The sequence below is a fragment of the Callorhinchus milii genome, unplaced genomic scaffold (genome assembly GCF_018977255.1).
Source record: "Callorhinchus milii isolate IMCB2004 unplaced genomic scaffold, IMCB_Cmil_1.0 Scaffold9, whole genome shotgun sequence".
Classification (NCBI taxonomy): Eukaryota; Metazoa; Chordata; class Chondrichthyes; order Chimaeriformes; family Callorhinchidae; genus Callorhinchus; species Callorhinchus milii.
The window spans coordinates 13,833,201-13,852,812 of NW_024704750.1; positions in this window are offsets into that span (position 1 = coordinate 13,833,201).

Consider the following 19,612-nt stretch of genomic DNA (forward strand, 5'->3'; position numbering starts at 1 on the left):
GCCGCGCACGCGCAGTGAGAGCGGAGTTCACTCACACACTGACCTGCTCTGCACTCACTGTCAATGTGCAGGTGGTGATGATTTCTCTCCCCCCCTTTTTTTTTGCTTTTTATCAAAGATCCTCAACATTTAAAAAAAAACGAAATCGATCAAGTCATTCTTCTGCTCTCAGGTTACTTTAATGTCCTTCATCGATACCGCACTGATTGATAACGACTAGTGTCGGTGCAGTATCGATGGAGACATTTAAGTAACCTGTGACTCGCAGCAATAATAATAATAATAATGACAATAATAGTCCTTGCATTTGATATAGCACCTGATCACGTTTTCGAGACGTCCCAAAACGCTTCACAGAATATACTGTAACATGAATTGACGGGGTGAAACGTGGCAGCCAATTGCGCACAGCAATGTCCCACAAACAGTCGTGGATTGAGTGACCACATTTTTTTAAGGAATTATTACACCCGGAAAAGCCATCCGCTAATGGACTAACAAATGGACTACTACTAGATAAACTGGCACGTGGAGTAAGGAAACTTGTCCAACGTTTTGCCCTGCCGGGAATCGGTCCAAAGTCTCACGTTTGCGAGGCGAGTACTCTAACTACCGAGCTACAGGACACCACAGTTCTGTAATAATAATAATACTAATGCTGCCTCTCAGGGCGCAGCAATGCACACAGACCCAGAGAGAGACACACATACACAGCAATACTCACATAGAAACACATACACACACATACACAGACACTCACAAACACATAGAGAAAGACACACACACATAGAGAGACACACGCACACACACACACAAAGACACATAGACACAAATTGCAAGGATTTTTATTGTTATCATTCTGTCAATATCTTGGCTGTATTTATTTATGTACTGTATACATATGCCTAATTTGTCAATCGTGACAACTCATTTCCTTTAGAGTGAGTCCACTTCCTTTGGAGTGACAAGTTGTCAGGAGTGTACTGTTTTGCAAACGACTCTGAACTTCGTAAGATACAATACATCAATGGAACATGTTGCTTCATGCAAATTCCAGTAATTATGATGGATAAACATGAAAGCAACCAAAATATTTTTATTTGTATAGTAAAAGCAAACAGGCACTGCTTTGAAACATTATAGAGGCATTTACGATAGAAATGTAGTGATTCGCATAACATTACATTGTGAATCACATTCTTGCACAAATATCACTATTAGTTGTTTTCACATTTGAATCGTCAGTAGGGAGTGAGAAAGGAAGCAGATATTTTCAGTCTGAAGTCTTTCATTTGCCTTACCTTTCACATGTGTTTCCCTTTTATTCAGAAGGTAAGAATGTTAAAGCTAAAGTGTAACTCTTCAGAATGTAACAGATTGATCAGAATTGGGAAATGATGATCTCCAATGTCAGAAGAATGAAAAGAAAGAGGATATTTTAAGCATTAAGGAACATGCATAAAAATCTTGTGCTCACATACTGGAGAAGGGCTGTCATTAAAGTATTCTACATTACACATCTGATATTATATAGAGCTGTTGCAAATAGAACAACAACTTGCATTTATATATCATCCGAGGGTGATATTCTCATATATAGCGTTCTTCACAGAGAGCAATGCCAGAGTGATTGACAAAGATGGGGTTAAATCCTAAGAAAGAGAGGAGAAGAAAGGGGGAAAGGGAGTTGACTGCAAGTATGATTGAAGAGGTAGGAGTTTAGGAAGGATTTAAAAACAGACAGAAAAGGGGGACGAGACTGGGAGGCAGAGGGAGACAGTTTCAGAGTTCAAGACCGTAGACATTGAAGCTCTGGCCACTGATTGTAGCATTGACGGGGTGAGAGACATGCAACAGACATAAATGATTTGCTCCACTATGCTTTGCTATAAATACAGCAAACAGAAAATATATCTCCTGCTTTTAAGTGTTGCTCATTTCATTATGTTTAATGGTGTACAAGCGCACAGTGCAAACAGAGGCAGCCCTCAGGATTTAGTCACATTCGTCTTATCAAGCAGTGTGACGAGAACTATTATTGGAGACTTTACGTTTCAAAAAAAGGACAGACTCCTGGATGGGTTACAAGAGGATTTCAAGTACACTGCACTCACAATGTGCTGCCAGTAACTATCCTGGTGGTGCTTAATACATTCTGATACATTCAGAACTCCAGGTGGAGCAACTCTAACTTATCATCTTTGTTCAGTAAGATAGCATAAATACATATTCTCCAACATCGAGCTGTAAAACTGGAAGAAGTTGCGTTTGTTTAATACCTTAAACCTCAAAGTGGTTTAAAGTAGTTTACTCGCAAGCATAGCGACTGTTTTTGCAGTCTTATGGTGAGCAATGAGGGGGACTCTGGGTTGATGTTCTCACAATATATCACATCGGAGATAATCACTTGCTGACTTTTTTAAAAAAGGGGACATTTTCACAATTTGTCTAACATAGGGAAGCGCATTTGGCAATGAGCATGAAATAGCTCCCTTCACCTAAATCCACAGTGGCTTTTCAAATGGTGAGTTGGTGGCACTGTGTGGAGGAACACTTGAATGGATAAATCTAATAAAAAATAATAATAATCCTTGCATTTGATATAGTACCTTATCATATCTTTGAGACGTCTCAAATTGCTTCACAGAATATACTGTACAGTGAATTGACCGTATATTTGTGGGTGAAACGCGGCAGCCAATTGCGCACAGCAATGTCCCACAGACAGTTGTGGATTGAGTGATCACAGTTTTTTTAAAAAAGGGATTATTACCCCTGGAAAAGCGATAAAGAGATCTGCCAATCAACTAACATCTAGGTTCCTACTTACTGCTAGGTAAACAGGAGTGTGGAGCAAGGAAACTTGCCTAACTTTTGGATAAAGTGAAAACAGATAGCTACCTAAGGGAGCTGACAGAGAGAACACAGTGACAATGGCATCTCTGACTGGTCTGGTTGTGACAAGGGTATCACTGCTTCTGACTGAAACCTCAGTGACTGCTGTTCTATTCCTTCCCCTTTGTTACTATGATGCTGTATTCTCTCACATATTAAATTAGCATGGTGAAAGATTAGATGGCTAGATATTGTGGCTGGATATTTACTGAGTTAAAAAAAATTGCATTTCATTTCAGTATTATTCCAGTGGAGTTCTATATAACGCCAAATTGCAAATTAAATAGCCTTGATTTCAAATTGAGCAGCTTTATTTGTCCATTTTATGTACACCTAACATGGAAACAATTGCTGCTCACTTATCAAAATTGGCAATCTGCTGAATGGTGTGTAACAGATGACTGGAAGCTGCAGAAGAAAGATGAAATTGTTTTACAAATAACTTTCCCCAGAACTCGGCAGTGGTAATAATGGAGTGCTTATCACAGTATATTTCAGACCTATGAAATAATGGGATCTCAATAGCAGTGGGCTTGCTTACATCATGGTGCACGTTAGCTTTTGATGTTTCACTTTCAAAATGCTCCTGAAATAAAATTCTAACTGTTTAGTCGAACTGCCTCTCACTCCCTGCCTTCAGAATGCTCCCCAATAATAATAATAATACTTGCATTGGATATAGCGCCTTATCACAGCATTGAGACATCTCAAAGAGCTTCATAGAATATATTGTAAAGTGAATTGACTGTATATTTAGTGTAGCCAAAACGCGGTAGCCAATTGCGCACAACAGTATCCCACAAACAGTCACGGATTAAGTGACCAAATTTTTTTTTTCTTTTCGAGGGATTATTACCCCCAGAAAGCGATCCTCCAATCAACTAACAACCGGGATCCTACGTACTGCTAGGAAAAGAGAGGTGTGTAAAGTAAGGAAACTTGTCTAAGGTTTCGCTTTGCCCGGGAATCGAACGCAGGTCCTCTCGCTTGTGAGAGCGTACTAACCACTACATTACTGGATTCGAAAATCTGTTTGACCATGCCTTCGGTCATCATCTTTATATCTCTTATTTCCCTGCTCTGTGCCCCCTGCAATATTTGTTAAGTGCTTTGAGGCATTCTTTCAAATCAAGGATGGAATGTGTTGGACAACAATTATTTCAGGTCAATATGTCCAACAGGTTTTAGTATGTTAACCTTCCTTTTGGAATGGATGACTAGAATAAAATGATTGCAGTAGGAAGGGTGTCAATTGCAGTCATCAGTGGGACTATATGGAGAAAGAGCCCAATAAGTAAGAATGTTGAAGATAGGAAACCCTGCAATATTTCAGACTCTTCGCCCTAATTGATATTAATAATAATGATCCTTGCATTTGATATAGTGCATTATCACATTGTTGAGACTTCTCAAAGTGCTTCACAAGAATTACTGTAAATTATACCATGAACACGACAGCTAATTTGCGCTCAGCAAGTGTCCCATAAACAGTCATGAAGTTAGTGACCAATTTTATCTGGGGGATTATTGACCAGGACACTGGGAGAAACTCCCTTCTCTTTTAAAATAGTGTCATGGGATCTTTAACAGCCACCTGAACAGTCACACAGGGCCTTGGTTCTGAAGAATGACATCTACACCTTTGTAGTGCTCCCCCAGCACAGTCTAGACTATGTGCGCTCAAAATTCAGATTTGAGGCTTGAACCCACAGCCTTCTGACTCAGGCGAAAGTGCTACCAACTGAGCCAGGCGGAAAAACACCAGACAAGTCTTTTGCTTATCTAACCACATAAGATTCCTGTAAATTCAGCGCAGCCAGAGTTAATTTGCAGACACATAATTTATTCAAGAGTCAATCTTGAGCTCGAGTTACTGCTGTAAGTGACCTGCCAGGGGGAGCTCTTCACATGCCCGTTTCAGTCAATAGGTAAAGAAGGCAAAGCTTTAAGAAAACTTTACAATCACATCTGCATTCTTATCTGCTCATCAGTCATCACCTCTGGATTGCTTTTTGAACGATTTTTTACAACCAATTCTGTCAGTGCTATTTTCACACAGTGGGAAGGGAACATGACATAAACTATAATAGACTTTGGAATGGAATGTACATGGGAGTTGAAGATAGGATGATTGAAGGAAAATACTCCCAGACTAAGTCTTTCAGTCAATCTGCCTAGCATTAGCTTCCTGCTGCAGTGCGCATCTGTCAGTGCCATTGGAGTCTATTTTCTTCAAGTTTGAAGGGTTAATCTGTGGTTATCCTCCAACCGTCAGTCCGTACCTCCGCATCTCACACCATAGTTTGATGCCTTTGCACAAAAAAACGTGAGGCTTCTTCCTCTAAACACCTGAAAGGAGGTTCTACTGATGTCCTGGCCAAAAATCACTCAGTTAAAATTGGTCACTCACATCAGGGCTGTTTGCTGGATGTTGCTGTGCACATATTTCTGTGGCTGCTGCATTCACTTACAAATATATAGGCATTGCGCTTTACAGGAAATCCTGTGAAACCCTTTGAAGTGTGCTTTGGACATAAAAGGCACTATATCAAATGCAAAGATTATTATTATTATTATTTGCAATATAATTAAGAGACTAAAGCAGATCTCTATTTAAGTATATAAATCAAAGTAGGCTTTTTTCATTTTAAATGGGCTACTACTAGTTAATTACAGATGTATGTTCTGTACACTAAAAATCACACAGCTTAGGTCTTGATATAGTTAGCTGCTTGATTTCTTCACCAAATCACGATCTAACTCCCCTCTTGTCACAATCTACCTGACTGGTTGTCCATTCCATTTATGCACCACTCTACACATGGAGTAATTAAATCTAACCTGTCTGTTTACCTACTGGCTTCTGAGCTTGGGTCTGTGCTTTTGTTTGGTAATTTGAATGTGTTTGTTTCAATTAAATGGTACTACTGTAGTTGTTGGTGGAGGAGAAGGTAGGGAGCAATAAATTCAGTGTTTCTCTGCACCATAAATAGTCGATGTGTATGTAAGCAAATGAAAATTATTAGGCTGCAAACTTATTTCCTGAACCTGGAGATTATCTTGCAAAATGCCAATTCTCCTCCTCGTCAACTGTTAAATAGGTTAATATTTCCAGCAACATAAACAAAGGTAAGTTCCCTGTGGGAATTATCCGAAGATGCCTAGGACATGTCAGTGACTTTACCCTTTCACTGTGCGAGCTAGTGAATTGCTGACATTAAATAAACTGCTTTCCTTCTCAATACAAAAAGCTACGTCTCCAGGCTGAAGCTCTCGCTAGTTTTCAAGCTCTATTAACTTAAAAGAAAACAAAATGTAGACACATACCAAGCAAAGGATTTCAAGTAATATAATGGAAGTGAACTGAACTAACTGGAAGGATACCATCATAAAAACAACAAAACCTTAAATGATCTGTTCTTTTAATTCCTCCTCCCCTATACTCGCCAGCAGTCCTCAGACATAAGGGGAAAGGTTTACAACGGTGGAATAGCACTGTACAATACAGGATATAATTTCCCTCATGTCGAGACTTGAACTCACATAGTCTAAGATAACACTCCAGTGCAGTGCTCGGTGTTCTGCATTGTCAGAAGTGCTAATCTTCAGATGAGACCTTAAAACCGTCTGCCTGTTCAGGTGGATGTTAAAGATCCCGTGGCACTATTCAAAAAGAGAAGGGAGTTTCCCCTGGTGTCCTGATCTACATTCCCCCAGAATAAAATAAAACCATTTATTTTGTGGTTGTTTGTGGGACATTGCTGTGCACAGTTGGGCTGCTGCATTCGCCTACAAATCACTCCATTTCACGATAAATGCTGTGAAGCATTTTGAGACATCCTTCCAATGTGATAAGGTGCTCTACCAAATGCAATGATATTATTTATTCTTATCACCACAATTTCCTACCCTTAATACTCAACCGGGTACTAGACAAAATTAGTGAGAGAATATCAGCTAGAGAATCAATAAAACTTTATAAACTTTTTACAACAACAACTTGTATTTATATAGTGTCTTGAAGCAATGCGCAATGGTGGGGTTGGACATTGATCAAGGGAGAATGGGGGGTGACTATAGGTGTAGTCGAAGAGGTAGGTCTTAAGGTAGGATTTAAAGATAGATAATGTGGGGATGAAGCAGAGGGCTTGAAGCAGGGAGTTCCGGAGGTAAGGGACATAAGGTGGAGTGGAGGGGATTGTTGGCTGGGACATCAGAAGAAACTCCTCCCTCTATTAAACAGCTATCTAAATAAATAGCAACCTAGGCAAATCTAGGTAAACGGTATTAATATTTTGGCCCTCTGAGCTTTTCACTTGTTTGAAACTTGTTTTGCTCTTATTTTACATGGCAATTAAACAGACCAAAGATGATTGCATATTTGGTTACTCAGAGGACTGTTGCTCATTACTGTAGCTTTGGCTTTAATCACTGAAGTAGGGAGCCAATGAAGAGCTCCCGAGTTGTATTTTAAGTAAAACCTCAAAGGAATTTAAAGAATTAGTCCATGTCAGATGGCAATTGTATGATTTATTGCCAATTGTTAATTTGCTGCAGTAGTCTACAACCTTTAAAATAAATCATGATTGCTGGAAAATATTCTGGGGGTAGAATCAATGTGGATTCTTAGTTATCTTTAATAATCCTTGCTTTTGATATAGCGTCTTATCACGTCATTGAGGTGTCTCAACGCGCTTCACAGAATATACTGTAAAGTGAATTGACTGTGTATCTTGTGGGCTAAACAACAACAGCAGCAGCAACAAGATTATATTTGTATAGCGCCTTTCACGTCAGGAGGACGTCCCAAGGCGCTGGACAGAGTACAGCATTTCAGACCCGAGCTGGGGTCAGGGGGGAAAAGGGAGGGGAAGGGGGGTGGCCGATGGCATGGTCAAAGAAACGCTATGTGTATGCCATTTACAGAGCATCTATATAATTCTATAATTAGCCCAACTAAAACTGGCCACAATTTCCTAAGCATGATCCAACCAAGGCATTGTACATATTCAATTGATCTGCTTTTCATTATTTCGGAATTCTTCTGAAGTAGATCCTAAGTTTGTTTCCAATTATAAATTACTCCACTGCATTGCTAAAGATGGATTCAATTGGCCACTGCAATTTACAGTAAATCGTGCACTTTGAGGTGTCCTCCTGACGTAAAAGGTGCTTTATCTAATGCAAAGATTGTGATTGTTATTTTATTATTCTAAATGTTAATGCTTCACTAATTGTAAGTGCATCCAGGGCCATATTGAACAGGACTACTCAGGACTATTCTCCAGGTGGTCCATAAATCACCCAACCACGTTTTCAATTTTATAATTTTCTATTTATTACCGACCTCTATTTTCTGTTTAGTAACCACGTTTCTAACTAATTTGTTATCTGGTCCTTAATTTTATGGCCCTTTAACTTCCAAGACATCTCCATGAGATGGTATCGAAAACCTTTTGGAAGTCAAAAAAAAGTGTCCTAAAAAAAACAATCGGTTGACAGGCATGATTTAGGTGGTCTAAATCTATATTGAGTCTCATTTATCATGTTCCATTGAGATAAATGTCCTTCTGTTTAATCTATTATTACAGTGTCTGGTAGTGATCTATGGCCTCCCTGACCACAGTAGTTTGGCTAACCAGTTTGTAGTTGTCTTGCTAGTGTTTAAGCCATTCTCAAGTAATGGTACCTCAAAGGTGTTTAAAAAGATTCTGTCCACATCCTTTACTTTGTCTTTCAATCCTTTTTTATTTAAAACAAATCACACAATCACAAGAGAGGTTCGGATGAGAAAGTCCTTCATCCCATTCGATTTCATCCTTCCAGAATACTCATCCATCCTACTGTTCTCCTATCACAACATCAAGCTGTGTCTTAAACAAGTTCAATGACCTGGCCTCAAATATCCTTCATGGTAGCGCATTCCCAGCCCTCCTGCCATTCCATAGCTCTTGCTAGGAACTCATTCATATGCTTTCATTTACGTGGCAGTCAATTTGTGTACAGCCATGTCCCATAAACAGTTATGAAGTTAATAATCAATGTTATCTGTGGGATTGATGACTGGGAGAAACTCCCTTCTTATTTCAAGCAGTGCCATGAGATCTTTATCATCCACCTTGACATGCAGATTGGATCTCGGTTTAACATCTCATCTGAAAGATGGCACCTCCAACAATGCAGGTCCTCACCAGTCCTGCAGTGGAGTGTCAGCCGACGGTATTTGAAAGTGGTTTCTTCATTGATACCCTTGAAAACTGGAGTTGATTTCCTCCTGGACGGTTGCAGTGCACAGATGAAGGGATGGAAATCTATGGATACTTATGCAGGATACCTGCCTGCACCTTGTATATACTGCAAGCCTATGATAAAAAATATTTTGTTATATAATTAATCTCTCTGTACTGTTTGGATGCAGTGGTTAATAGAGAAGCCCAGAAGGTAAGGATTCATCCAAATATTTTTCTAAGAAAACATTTTCTATTTCCCTTGGGGAGTGGGGGGAAGGGAGGTATCAAGCTAATGCTAAGTGTCCTATTGACAGGATCTACCCTTTTCCATTTTTTATCCCCTAAAATATTGGTTCCAGTTTATATTACTTACTATTTATACACTCTCCATTTCATACTTAATGTGTGTATTCATGTGCATGTGGGGAAAGGTGGCATTAGTTTTAAATCCAGTCTCTCCATACTTTTGTGGTTTATACACTTTTATATGTGGACAGGATACTGCTGATTTGAACACTGAACATTGATTTATATTATACCATTGCTTATGAGTGAGTTTAGGGGCCAAGATTACAGATAAGCACAGAGAAATTATACACATGCATGCAGATAATTGCATTCAGTGTAATGTGACCTTATATAAGCAGGAAAGTATCCCTCATAAGGTGAGCTACTGATCAAGTGTTGTGCTGGTTTAATTAAGTAATCGTTACCATCTCGAATGCCAGCTTAGAGCATCAGTCTAAAGAGACATTAATTGCTATTTATTAAAGCAAAAGAAAATAACTTCACTGTAGTAATTTTTTGGTTAATAGGATTGGATTCATATTTTTAATCAGGAAATAAAATCAGCTAGTAAAAATTCACAATCAAAATTAATATTGAAGCTATTAAAGTCTAAAGTTTCATGGTAAACAGATAATAAGTTTATTTTTTAATCACACAACATATAAAGTAATTGGGAAAAATCGAAACAGATTTCAGTGGAACTGAATGGCAATAAGATGAAATGTGACTTGCATGGTTTGTATGTGTCAGCGTGCCTCAGGTCTCTGAGTTAGAAGATTTGGGGTATAAGCCCCACGTTGAGACTTTCAATTCATGAAGTGAAGGCTGATGCTCCAATGCAGTGCTGGAGGAGCGCTGCATCGCCACAGCTGCCGTCCTTCAGATGAAATGTTAAACTGAGGTTCTGACTGACGTTAGCCATTCCATGGCAATATTCAAAAAGAGAAGTGAGTTTCTCCCAGTGTCCTGGATAACAACACCCCAGATAAAAAAGATGGTCATTCGCTTCACGCCAGTTTGCGGGATACTGCTACGTGCAAATTGGCTGCCGAGTTGACCTACAAAATACCCAGTCACGACATTTTATAGTAAATTCTGTGAAGTGTTTTGAAACGCCCTCCTGACATGAAAAGCATTATCAAATGCGACGATTATTCTTAGCGTTAAAGACACATCTCAGTTTTTCGGTAATGATCTGTTTCAAGAGATTGTTCATGTGAAGGTAATCTGCATCTACTTATAATATACAATAATCCTTACATTTAATATTGCACTTTTTCACATCTTCGAGACGTTTCAAAGCGATTCACAGAATGTACTGTAAAGTGAATTGACTTATATTTGTGGGCGAAACGCGGCAGCCAATTGCACACAGCAGTGTCCCACAAACAGTCGTGGATTGAGTGACCAAATTATTATTTTATATTATTTTTTATTTGAGGGATTATTATCTGGCATGCGGAGTAAGGAAACTTGCCCAAGGTTTCGCTCTGCCAGGAATCAAACCCTGGTCTCTCGCTTGTGAGGCTTGTGCTCTAACCACTGAACTACAGGACTCCACAAACTGAGCTACAGGACTCTATGCTTCACTATTTCTTTACACATTTAATGAAAAATCTGGAATTATTGAATTCCTAAAACAAGCCATGTGCTGAAAATTTCAATAACGATTTAGAAATGCATTAATGCATTCTACAAACATATGCAATGTTTTAAAAATTCAATAATTATACATTTCCTATTAAGAAATACTGCAAATTAGATGACATTGTTCCAAGATATAATTTTTTACTGCAGAGATTAAGTTAGATAGATAATGAATGCAACAATTGGAAGTGTTAATGGCTGGATCACTGCATAATATGTAGACACACAAAATAATGTACTAATATGTTCATTTGTTTTGAATGAATAACTTCATTATTGCTGATCTTTTGCACAATGGAATACGTATTGAGTTCCCCAAAGTCTGATGCCTCAGAGTAAGGATTCACAGTACATTGAATTTAAAAGTCCAGTAAGCATTTGTAAGTAAGAAGAGGATATTGTACCCTTGAGGGGATGTTACTGGAAGGGAAAATAAACTTGCAAGGAATGGATTCCTTTCATACTGAGGAATTAATAATAATCCTTGCATTTGATATAATGACATCATGTTTGCGAGATGTCTCAAAGCACTTCAACAACAACAACAAGATTCCATTTATAAAGCGCCTTTCACGTCAGGAGGACGTCCCAAGGCGCTGCACAGTTGGGTCATGACCCGAGCAGGGGGGAAATGGTCAGGGTGCGGGGAGGGAAGGGAGGGAGCGAGGAGGGGGGAAATGGTCAGGGTGAGGGGAGGGAAGGGAGGGAGCGAGGAGGGGGAAGAGAGTCGAGAGGGGAGCTGAAGGCTTCACAGAATATACTTCACAGAATATACTGTAAAGTGAATTGACTGTATGTCTTGTGGGCAAACCTCATTTATGTGGTTAAATTGGATGAATTACAGACTCTCCATTTGTGACTTGCTTTTTGTATTTCCGAAGATGAGCAATATTTATCAATGATATTATTTTTCGATGCATCTACCTGTGTAGGGCTGCTTCTGCTGAAATTTTAGAACTGTACTTGCCGATGTTTACCTCCAAGCTGAAAGTCCCTTCCTGAAATTTTTCTCCCCTTGGCACGACAATCTTCCACATGAAATGAAAGAACATTTGAATCTCTTAACAAGTGGGTGTTGAGCTGAAGTGGATTATTTACTTTGTGGTTCTGTAATTTTAGCTTTCAGTTACAAGACTGACTGACCTTCAAATCTATTAACTAGATGCACTTTTCTAGCGCCCGCTAAGGTTCCTAAGAGGAACACATGACAGTAGCTGAAGGAGTCTGAGTGAAACGTAAGTGCCCTTTAGAGATATAACAGGTGTGGGTGGAAAGAAGGTGTACATTAAAGGTTATTTATTTCCTCTTAGTTCGCTCAGTGTACACTTTATCCCTTTTATTTGCAAGGATTATTATTTATTTCCAAAGTACCAAAATTCTAGATAAGAACAAACTTTGCACTTCATAAAGAAATCTGTTTCCAGCTGCAGCCCATCTGCCTGATCAGTCCTGTATGTCAAGTATGCAACGTAGCTTTTGAATAAACATTACTTTTGTATAAAAGATTATATGTTTCCTCATTCTCTACATGTTTCTCTATGGGTTATTCTCCAGCGTGAGAGGAGGTAAAGGATAAATTAGAGATAGATATCCCGGCTGGGCAGTGCCCTCCACCTGTTTGATTATTAACTGGTTTGGTTTGGGACTTGGGCACGTTGGTCAGACCCTAAGCCTGTTTTGAAAACTATCCATTTGCTATGTGATTTCTGCTCAATTATATTCCTGATCTTCAAACCTACATTTGGCTCCTGCTATACATGATACTGATTATTCTGCTATCTTGCTAAACTATACAGAAATGCTGTTACTGTCCACGATCAAAAATAGCAAAGCAAAGAACTGAGGTATTTCAAATAATGAAAGGAATTGACAGGAAAGATAGTGGACAACTCCTCCCTTTGGTAGGGTGATCCACAAGCTCAATATTAGAACTAACTGTGGGCAGGAAGCATTTCTTCACACAAAGAGTTGTGAAGATGTCAATAGGGATGTTTAAAAGATAGATACATAGATTGATTGACTGATAGATTGATAGATAGATACTTGGGTAGTAGAAGTATTAAAAGGCGTGGTGAAAGGGCAGGGTATTAGGATATAAAAATCTGTCGACATCTCTTAAACTGTTGGAACAGCCTTGATGGTTGAATGACCTCTTGTCCCCGTTTTTCTATATTCCTAATAGCAAGTGAATGGGAGCGTTGAGGATAGCCTGGAAGCAGAATTAGGTTGTGCTCTTTTACTGGTGGAGCCATGAAAAACAGGTCGATTTCAAGAGTCACAAAAATACTGTGGTTTACACTGAAAAGTCACAACACATATATAAAAAAGAAACCCCAAATTCCTCCATGACAAATAGATTTTTGTAACACGAAACAGCTTATTTCGACTAATTAATGGAAACTCAACATGTTAAATCCGTAACAATCAGAATGTTATTCAGCAAACCAGGCTATAACGGATGGGTTCAAAACAAAGAGCCTGGCTGAAGCACATTCATTACATAGTGAATAGGAAGGTTGGGAGGCAAGTGAAAGATTAGCCGATTCTATTGGTGACACATTAAAACGCTTTATAGATAAATCCTGCATGCAGAAGAGGCAATTTATTTAATCAGAGACGAGCTGACCATTTAAAACTGCAACTGTATACCAGAAAACCTTTCCAGTATAATTTGTATCTGACAGTTTCTATAATTGTATTGCTAGCAACTTCTGAGGAGACGTTGGCCATTAATTGCTGCTAAAAGTAAAGAATTAGTTATCCAGAAATCAGCTCTAAACTGCATGAATGACACTGTAAACCAAAGTGACAAAATGATAGGAATGAAATAGAAGTTGATAAATAATTTGGTTTGCTTTACTTTCGCAAGCATGAACGCTAATGGGAATTGGCATTTTGTCGCTTTAGTTCATACTTTTTTAAAAAAACTTCTGAAGACCTGCAGAACTTGAAACGTGTCCAAGACTTATCCTTTTGGCTTCCAATGGCGCTTTTTAAAGGTCACAATAAAGTGAGATCCAGCAGTTCTCTTGTTGTTCCCATTGTATAAGTGTATATCTGAAGTGAAAAATACCCTGAAACCAGCAGAAATGTGGATGGTTGGCTGAATCCAGATTTTGAATAAAAGTTGTGTAAGTCCCCAATTCTTTCACTTCTACAAATCGAGGCTTTTGTTTTTGTTTGAGTCGCCACAACCTTAGTCACGCTAAGCTGTACCTTTTTTGAGCCAGTTAATTGCAGGCCTAACAAACTGGAGAAATTCTGACAAGGCACATTAAGCAGACAGATTGGATCAATTTGAAGTGCTTTTCACAACTACCATTTGGGAAATGGTTCCAGAAGCGCCTGAGTTAACTAAGAGCATTCAATGTTATTGTGAATTCCGATGTACAATTAGAAAGTAGAGCCAGGAACTCTATCTTGGAGAATAAACCATTGGAATAACCACTCACTTGTATAAAATAAGCAATTTTCCCAATTTTGCATGATATTAAATTTTATAGGTTAAGAACAGGTGGTATTTTGGGACTTTGATTTCTTTCTTAGTTTCTTCAATCTCAAAGAACTAAAACTTCTATTACTGAATGAAATAAATAAGAGGAATGTTTAGCTGAGTGTAGTTATTTCTCACAGCAAGGAAATTGATCTCCATTTTTAATACACTGATACATTGTATGACTGATGGTAGAGATAAATATTGATGGTTAGATTCCATGCTGCCTATGCTGCATATCACAACCATATAAATATATAGTCAATGCCATGTACCACTCTTATGGGGTTAATAATAAACCTGAGGCTTATGTGATGACTCTCAGCATCTACCTGTAATGGACTGAAAAGACAGATACAAATGACTGATACAATTAGTCATAGTTATTTTTCACTGTTACCTTGAAGTTTGCCATCCAGTCAAACTGAAATATATTGCACGAGTGACCTGAATTCATCATCTATGAATAATAAATGTGCAGACTTTGGATATTTACTTCTCAAATGTAGTTTTTTTTATTAGTATTGCTAATGTGGTCTTAAAATTTTTATGTGTTTTCATCAATTTTCTTTCCCTGGCCATTCTCATTATTTCCCATGACAATAATTATTTTTTTGTGTAAAACAAAAAGTAACTTGCCTTTACATCTTTGCCCATCTGATGTGCAAGATACATTGCACTGGAAGAATATATGAGATGTGTAAGAGACACTGTACTGGGCGTTTGCCTGGGACATCTGAGCAATGCTGTGCAGGTTATTTGAGGAACTTTGCGCTGGACGGCTGGAAGATATTCAATGGAGACTGTATAGAACAGTTGCGAGACTGTACAGAACAGTGCAAAAAAAATGTAACCTTAAAAAATGTTATGTTATTTTTATGTGTCCAAAGTAAAAATAGCATTAGTTAAAGTCAAGGGCTAAATTTTAATTGGATTCTTACCATTTACCTGCACTTGACAGTAATTACTTATGAAACTCTTTGAGAAGTTTTTCTTCTGCACTATAAAAATGCAAGTTATTTTTTTCTTCCAAAGACAGGATGGACAGTCAACACACCAGCTCTGGTGGGTAAAGTGCATTCTCTGCTGATTGCATTACATTGGTGGTGTGAGCCCAGAATGATCTATCATTGGAAGCTCAGATTCCCGAGGCTGGTAAATTCACTGACCGGCAGTGAATAAAATGCACTCGCCTAGCAAAGTCACTCCATTTACCAGTCATTGGTCAATTAGCCTTGTCGCACACTGTTAAGTCATGAGTACAGCAAATTAACTAACTAATTGTGGAGAGCTTGCCACAGATGTTCTGAATTTGATAATTAAATATTTTTTCAGAAAGGCCCAGACAGTGGCTTGTTTATAAAATGTTTTTTTTAATTAAAATTGCTCTATGGATGTAAGTGTTACTAAAAATACACTATGATTATTTCACTGAGAGCATGAATTGTAATTGATGTCAAAGTTCAAAATGCATAAGTACATTTTTTTTTGGTGATTGGCTTGTTTTACCCAGAATTTAATGTGCTAAAGAAAAAAGACAGACAGATTGCCACTATCTTCACTGCCTTCTGAATTATGTTGATTGAAGGTGTTCTGTACAAGGCAACAGCTTTGTAGAATGTCTGCTTTGCTCACATAACCTGCCTGCATTTGACTGTCTTCAAAATGTTCCAGGTTCAGACACCAAAAAAATTTGTAGACTGTATTTATATTCTCTTTTTTTCACAAAAAATGAAATAAACAGTTTACACTTTCAACAGCAGGTTTTTAAAAAATCGCAAAGGGATGGTATGTGTGAATTACATTCCATCCAATAACAATTATTATTGCTGCAATGATATATTCCCTTTTTTTCATGCAAACTAAGCACAACAATTTTACTGGTGCATTACTGCAGTTTTATAAAGGAAGCTGTGGTCAATTCTTATTATTATCATCCACTGCACTGTAAATCAATGCGCGTTACAAAGAGCACTTGGTCTCAAGTCACGTAAGTAATTTGTAAACCACGTTGTCTGAGAGGAGAATGTGTTTCTGTCAGCAAAACATATAGCAGGATGATTATCAGTGAATGACTCATTTACAAATCGGGTTGAAAAATAATCCCTTTTCCCTTGACAACCACTTGTTTCAACTGCCCGAGAAAGAAACTGGGTCTCAAAAGGCTGCAATGCCAATAAACAATAGACTCTGTATGGCCTTGAGATGAACTTGCAGCTTCTACTCTACGCCAGTTTTAATTGAAAGCCAGATTTGTATTAATCAAAACGACTTCCTCACTCATTTCACGTACAAAACAAACAAAAGAGGAAATCTTTCACCATAAAAATATAATGAACATTGACCTTGAAAGGAGAAATCAAGAGATAGCAGATTTTTTTTTCTTCTCATTTACTTGAAAGAGTGCGTATGAAACATTATTAATTCATAGTCTCAAATAAGTGCAATTAATGGTACGATTTAGCCAAGGTATCTGTTGAATATACAGTTTTAAAAAGTAAAACCTTGTAAAATATAAATATGAATTTATGATTAAAAATTGAACTGAGGCAATTAATATTTATTATAAAAGACTGGCAATACTCGAGAACAAGGGACATGCACTGTGCATAATGCTAGCAAAGTCCACTCAACGTGGTCAAATTCGATTTCCACTTCAAGAAGTAAAGCTGTTTCAACATTTAAAATGAAAATTTATTGAAATATGAACCATTATATAATTGAGCTGTTTTGTCCCTTTGATTCCATCATTTACATTTAGACGACAATCCACTGTACCTATCAAGCTGCCTGTCTTTTGTACCCTCCAGAATCATGGAAGTTGATGTCAACTCAAATCATCCATGGCCTTGAAAACTCTGGACTAGTCTGTGATCAATGTATTTTATTAATCAATGAGCCTTCCCTTTTGTAGTGATCATTTTGTCAATGTTACATACTCTGGAATTCTATTTTTAAACACTTTGGCAACTCATTTGTTATCGCCTTGGATATCTTCAAGCCTTGTCAAAGACAGTGGATCATGATCAACATAAGAAACTGGGTCTAAGCATTCACTCTTTTGCCAATGGGCACTGGGCCAAATGCTAAGACTAAATTCAATAATTTGGATGCACTAAAAAGCTAAGAAAATAGTGTACAACAACAATTTGCATTTATATAGCGCCTTTCACATGAGAAGGATGTCCCAAGGCGCGGAGTAAATCTAGACCCAGATGGAATTTCTCTTCAAGGAGAAGAAATTCCACCTGGGTCTAAACTTTTCTTAACATTTCAGTGTTCAGAATTTAACAAAGTCTTAAATTGTCAATTCGGCATGCTCTAAAATGATAATAATGCAGGTCTAGATTTGGATAGAATGACTGCCGACAAATGTTTGACCTTAGCTTTTACCAGTAGTCAGATTTTTACACCACAAATACATTATCTTACCAGGGAATTCAATCTTAGTGAACTTTCAACCAAGCCATTGTGGGCTTGAACAGAGCTCCTGCTGGGTTTACATTGGAAAGGAATAATAATGAGAGATTTACATTAACAAGATTTTACTTTGTAATGTGTATCAATCCTGCAACTCTGCAGCTCATGTCCTCTCCTGGATGGTAGACTCTGTAAGCCCATCATCCCTACCCTCGCTTGGCTTCACTGGCATCCCATCTTCAATTCAAGATCCTCAAATTCAAATCCCTACAGTGTTTTACTCCACCCTGTCTTTGTGAACTCCTGCCAACCTACTGTTCCAGCTGTGAATGCATTCCCTGTCAATCTGTCCCACCATCTGCGGTTAAGTTTTCAGTTGATTACAACCACAACTAGAATTTATATAGCATCCTTCACATGAGGTAGCATTCTGCCCCCACTCTCTGGAACTCTTCCTTGGTCCCTCCTTCCTCACTTAAAAAGTCTTTCTTTTTAAGGCCTTCCTTCTTGATCATGCTTTCAGGCACCTTTCCCTTCTCCTTCCTTAACTCCCCCATCCCCAGCTCGCACACCCAGTCAGCTGTGCTTTGAAATGTCTTCCCGGTGTGAAGGCATTATATAAACTTAAACTATTGTAAGCATTTGATCAGTAGTTTTGTATTGTTGTCCTCTGAAATGCCTAGCTTTTATATAAGTGCTCCCATTTATCCATACAGTAGTAAATTTTTTTAATGAATTGCTAAGCTTTTACCTTAGGAATGATGGGTGTAGATTTGTTGAACAGGAGTCTGTAATGAACTGCACTAAATGGACTGATTGCCATTTCCAGTTTCTAATCTGATCAGGTAACATTTTCATTCTCATTACTGTCCAATAATACGAGTTAAATATTACATTAACATATTTTGTTTCTGCAAATTGGACAGCTGACAATTTCACAAATGAATGGGTAACTTACTGTATGGAAACCAAATAGAAAGCTTTAGACTATCATTTTAAGTTTCAATTGGATTAAGCTGAGCAACATAAGCTAGAACAGAAATTTATGATAGCACCTTTCACGTTGGATGAATGGCTCAAATTGCTTCACAATGATGATGGAGATCAAATTGAAATGTTCATTAGATTAGAAAATATTTTTCAAGGCAAAATCCTATGCAAAATTGATTGTTGGTACCCTGTGCATGTGAAAGTGGCAAGTAAACACGGTAAAAACTTGGAAGGCACCTATTCAAAGGTATAGTTTGGAGACTCTTAAGCATGGTGATGGCTTTCCGTATGGGACAGACTGACTAAAATGAAAAGCTGTGTATTTTCTAGGTCAACAAAGGTTGACTTGGAAAACTTTGAGGAGCTCTATGTGCAGTGAAATTCAGTGCTCCTAAATAGTGACAAAGTGAAAATTTATCTTAGCCACAATGGAGTTAACACCCAGATAGAATCTCTCATTGACAGCCGATGGGATTGCTGCTGGTATCTGACTATTCATCATTTCACACAGTCACAAAAGTCTTAGACAATTGATATGGTAGAAGGATAGTTAATGGATACCTTAAAGGAAGTGAGAACATGCCTTTGACAGGAGATAAAAGACATATATTATTATTAGTAAGATGAAATCTTCATGAGTGATTGGTTA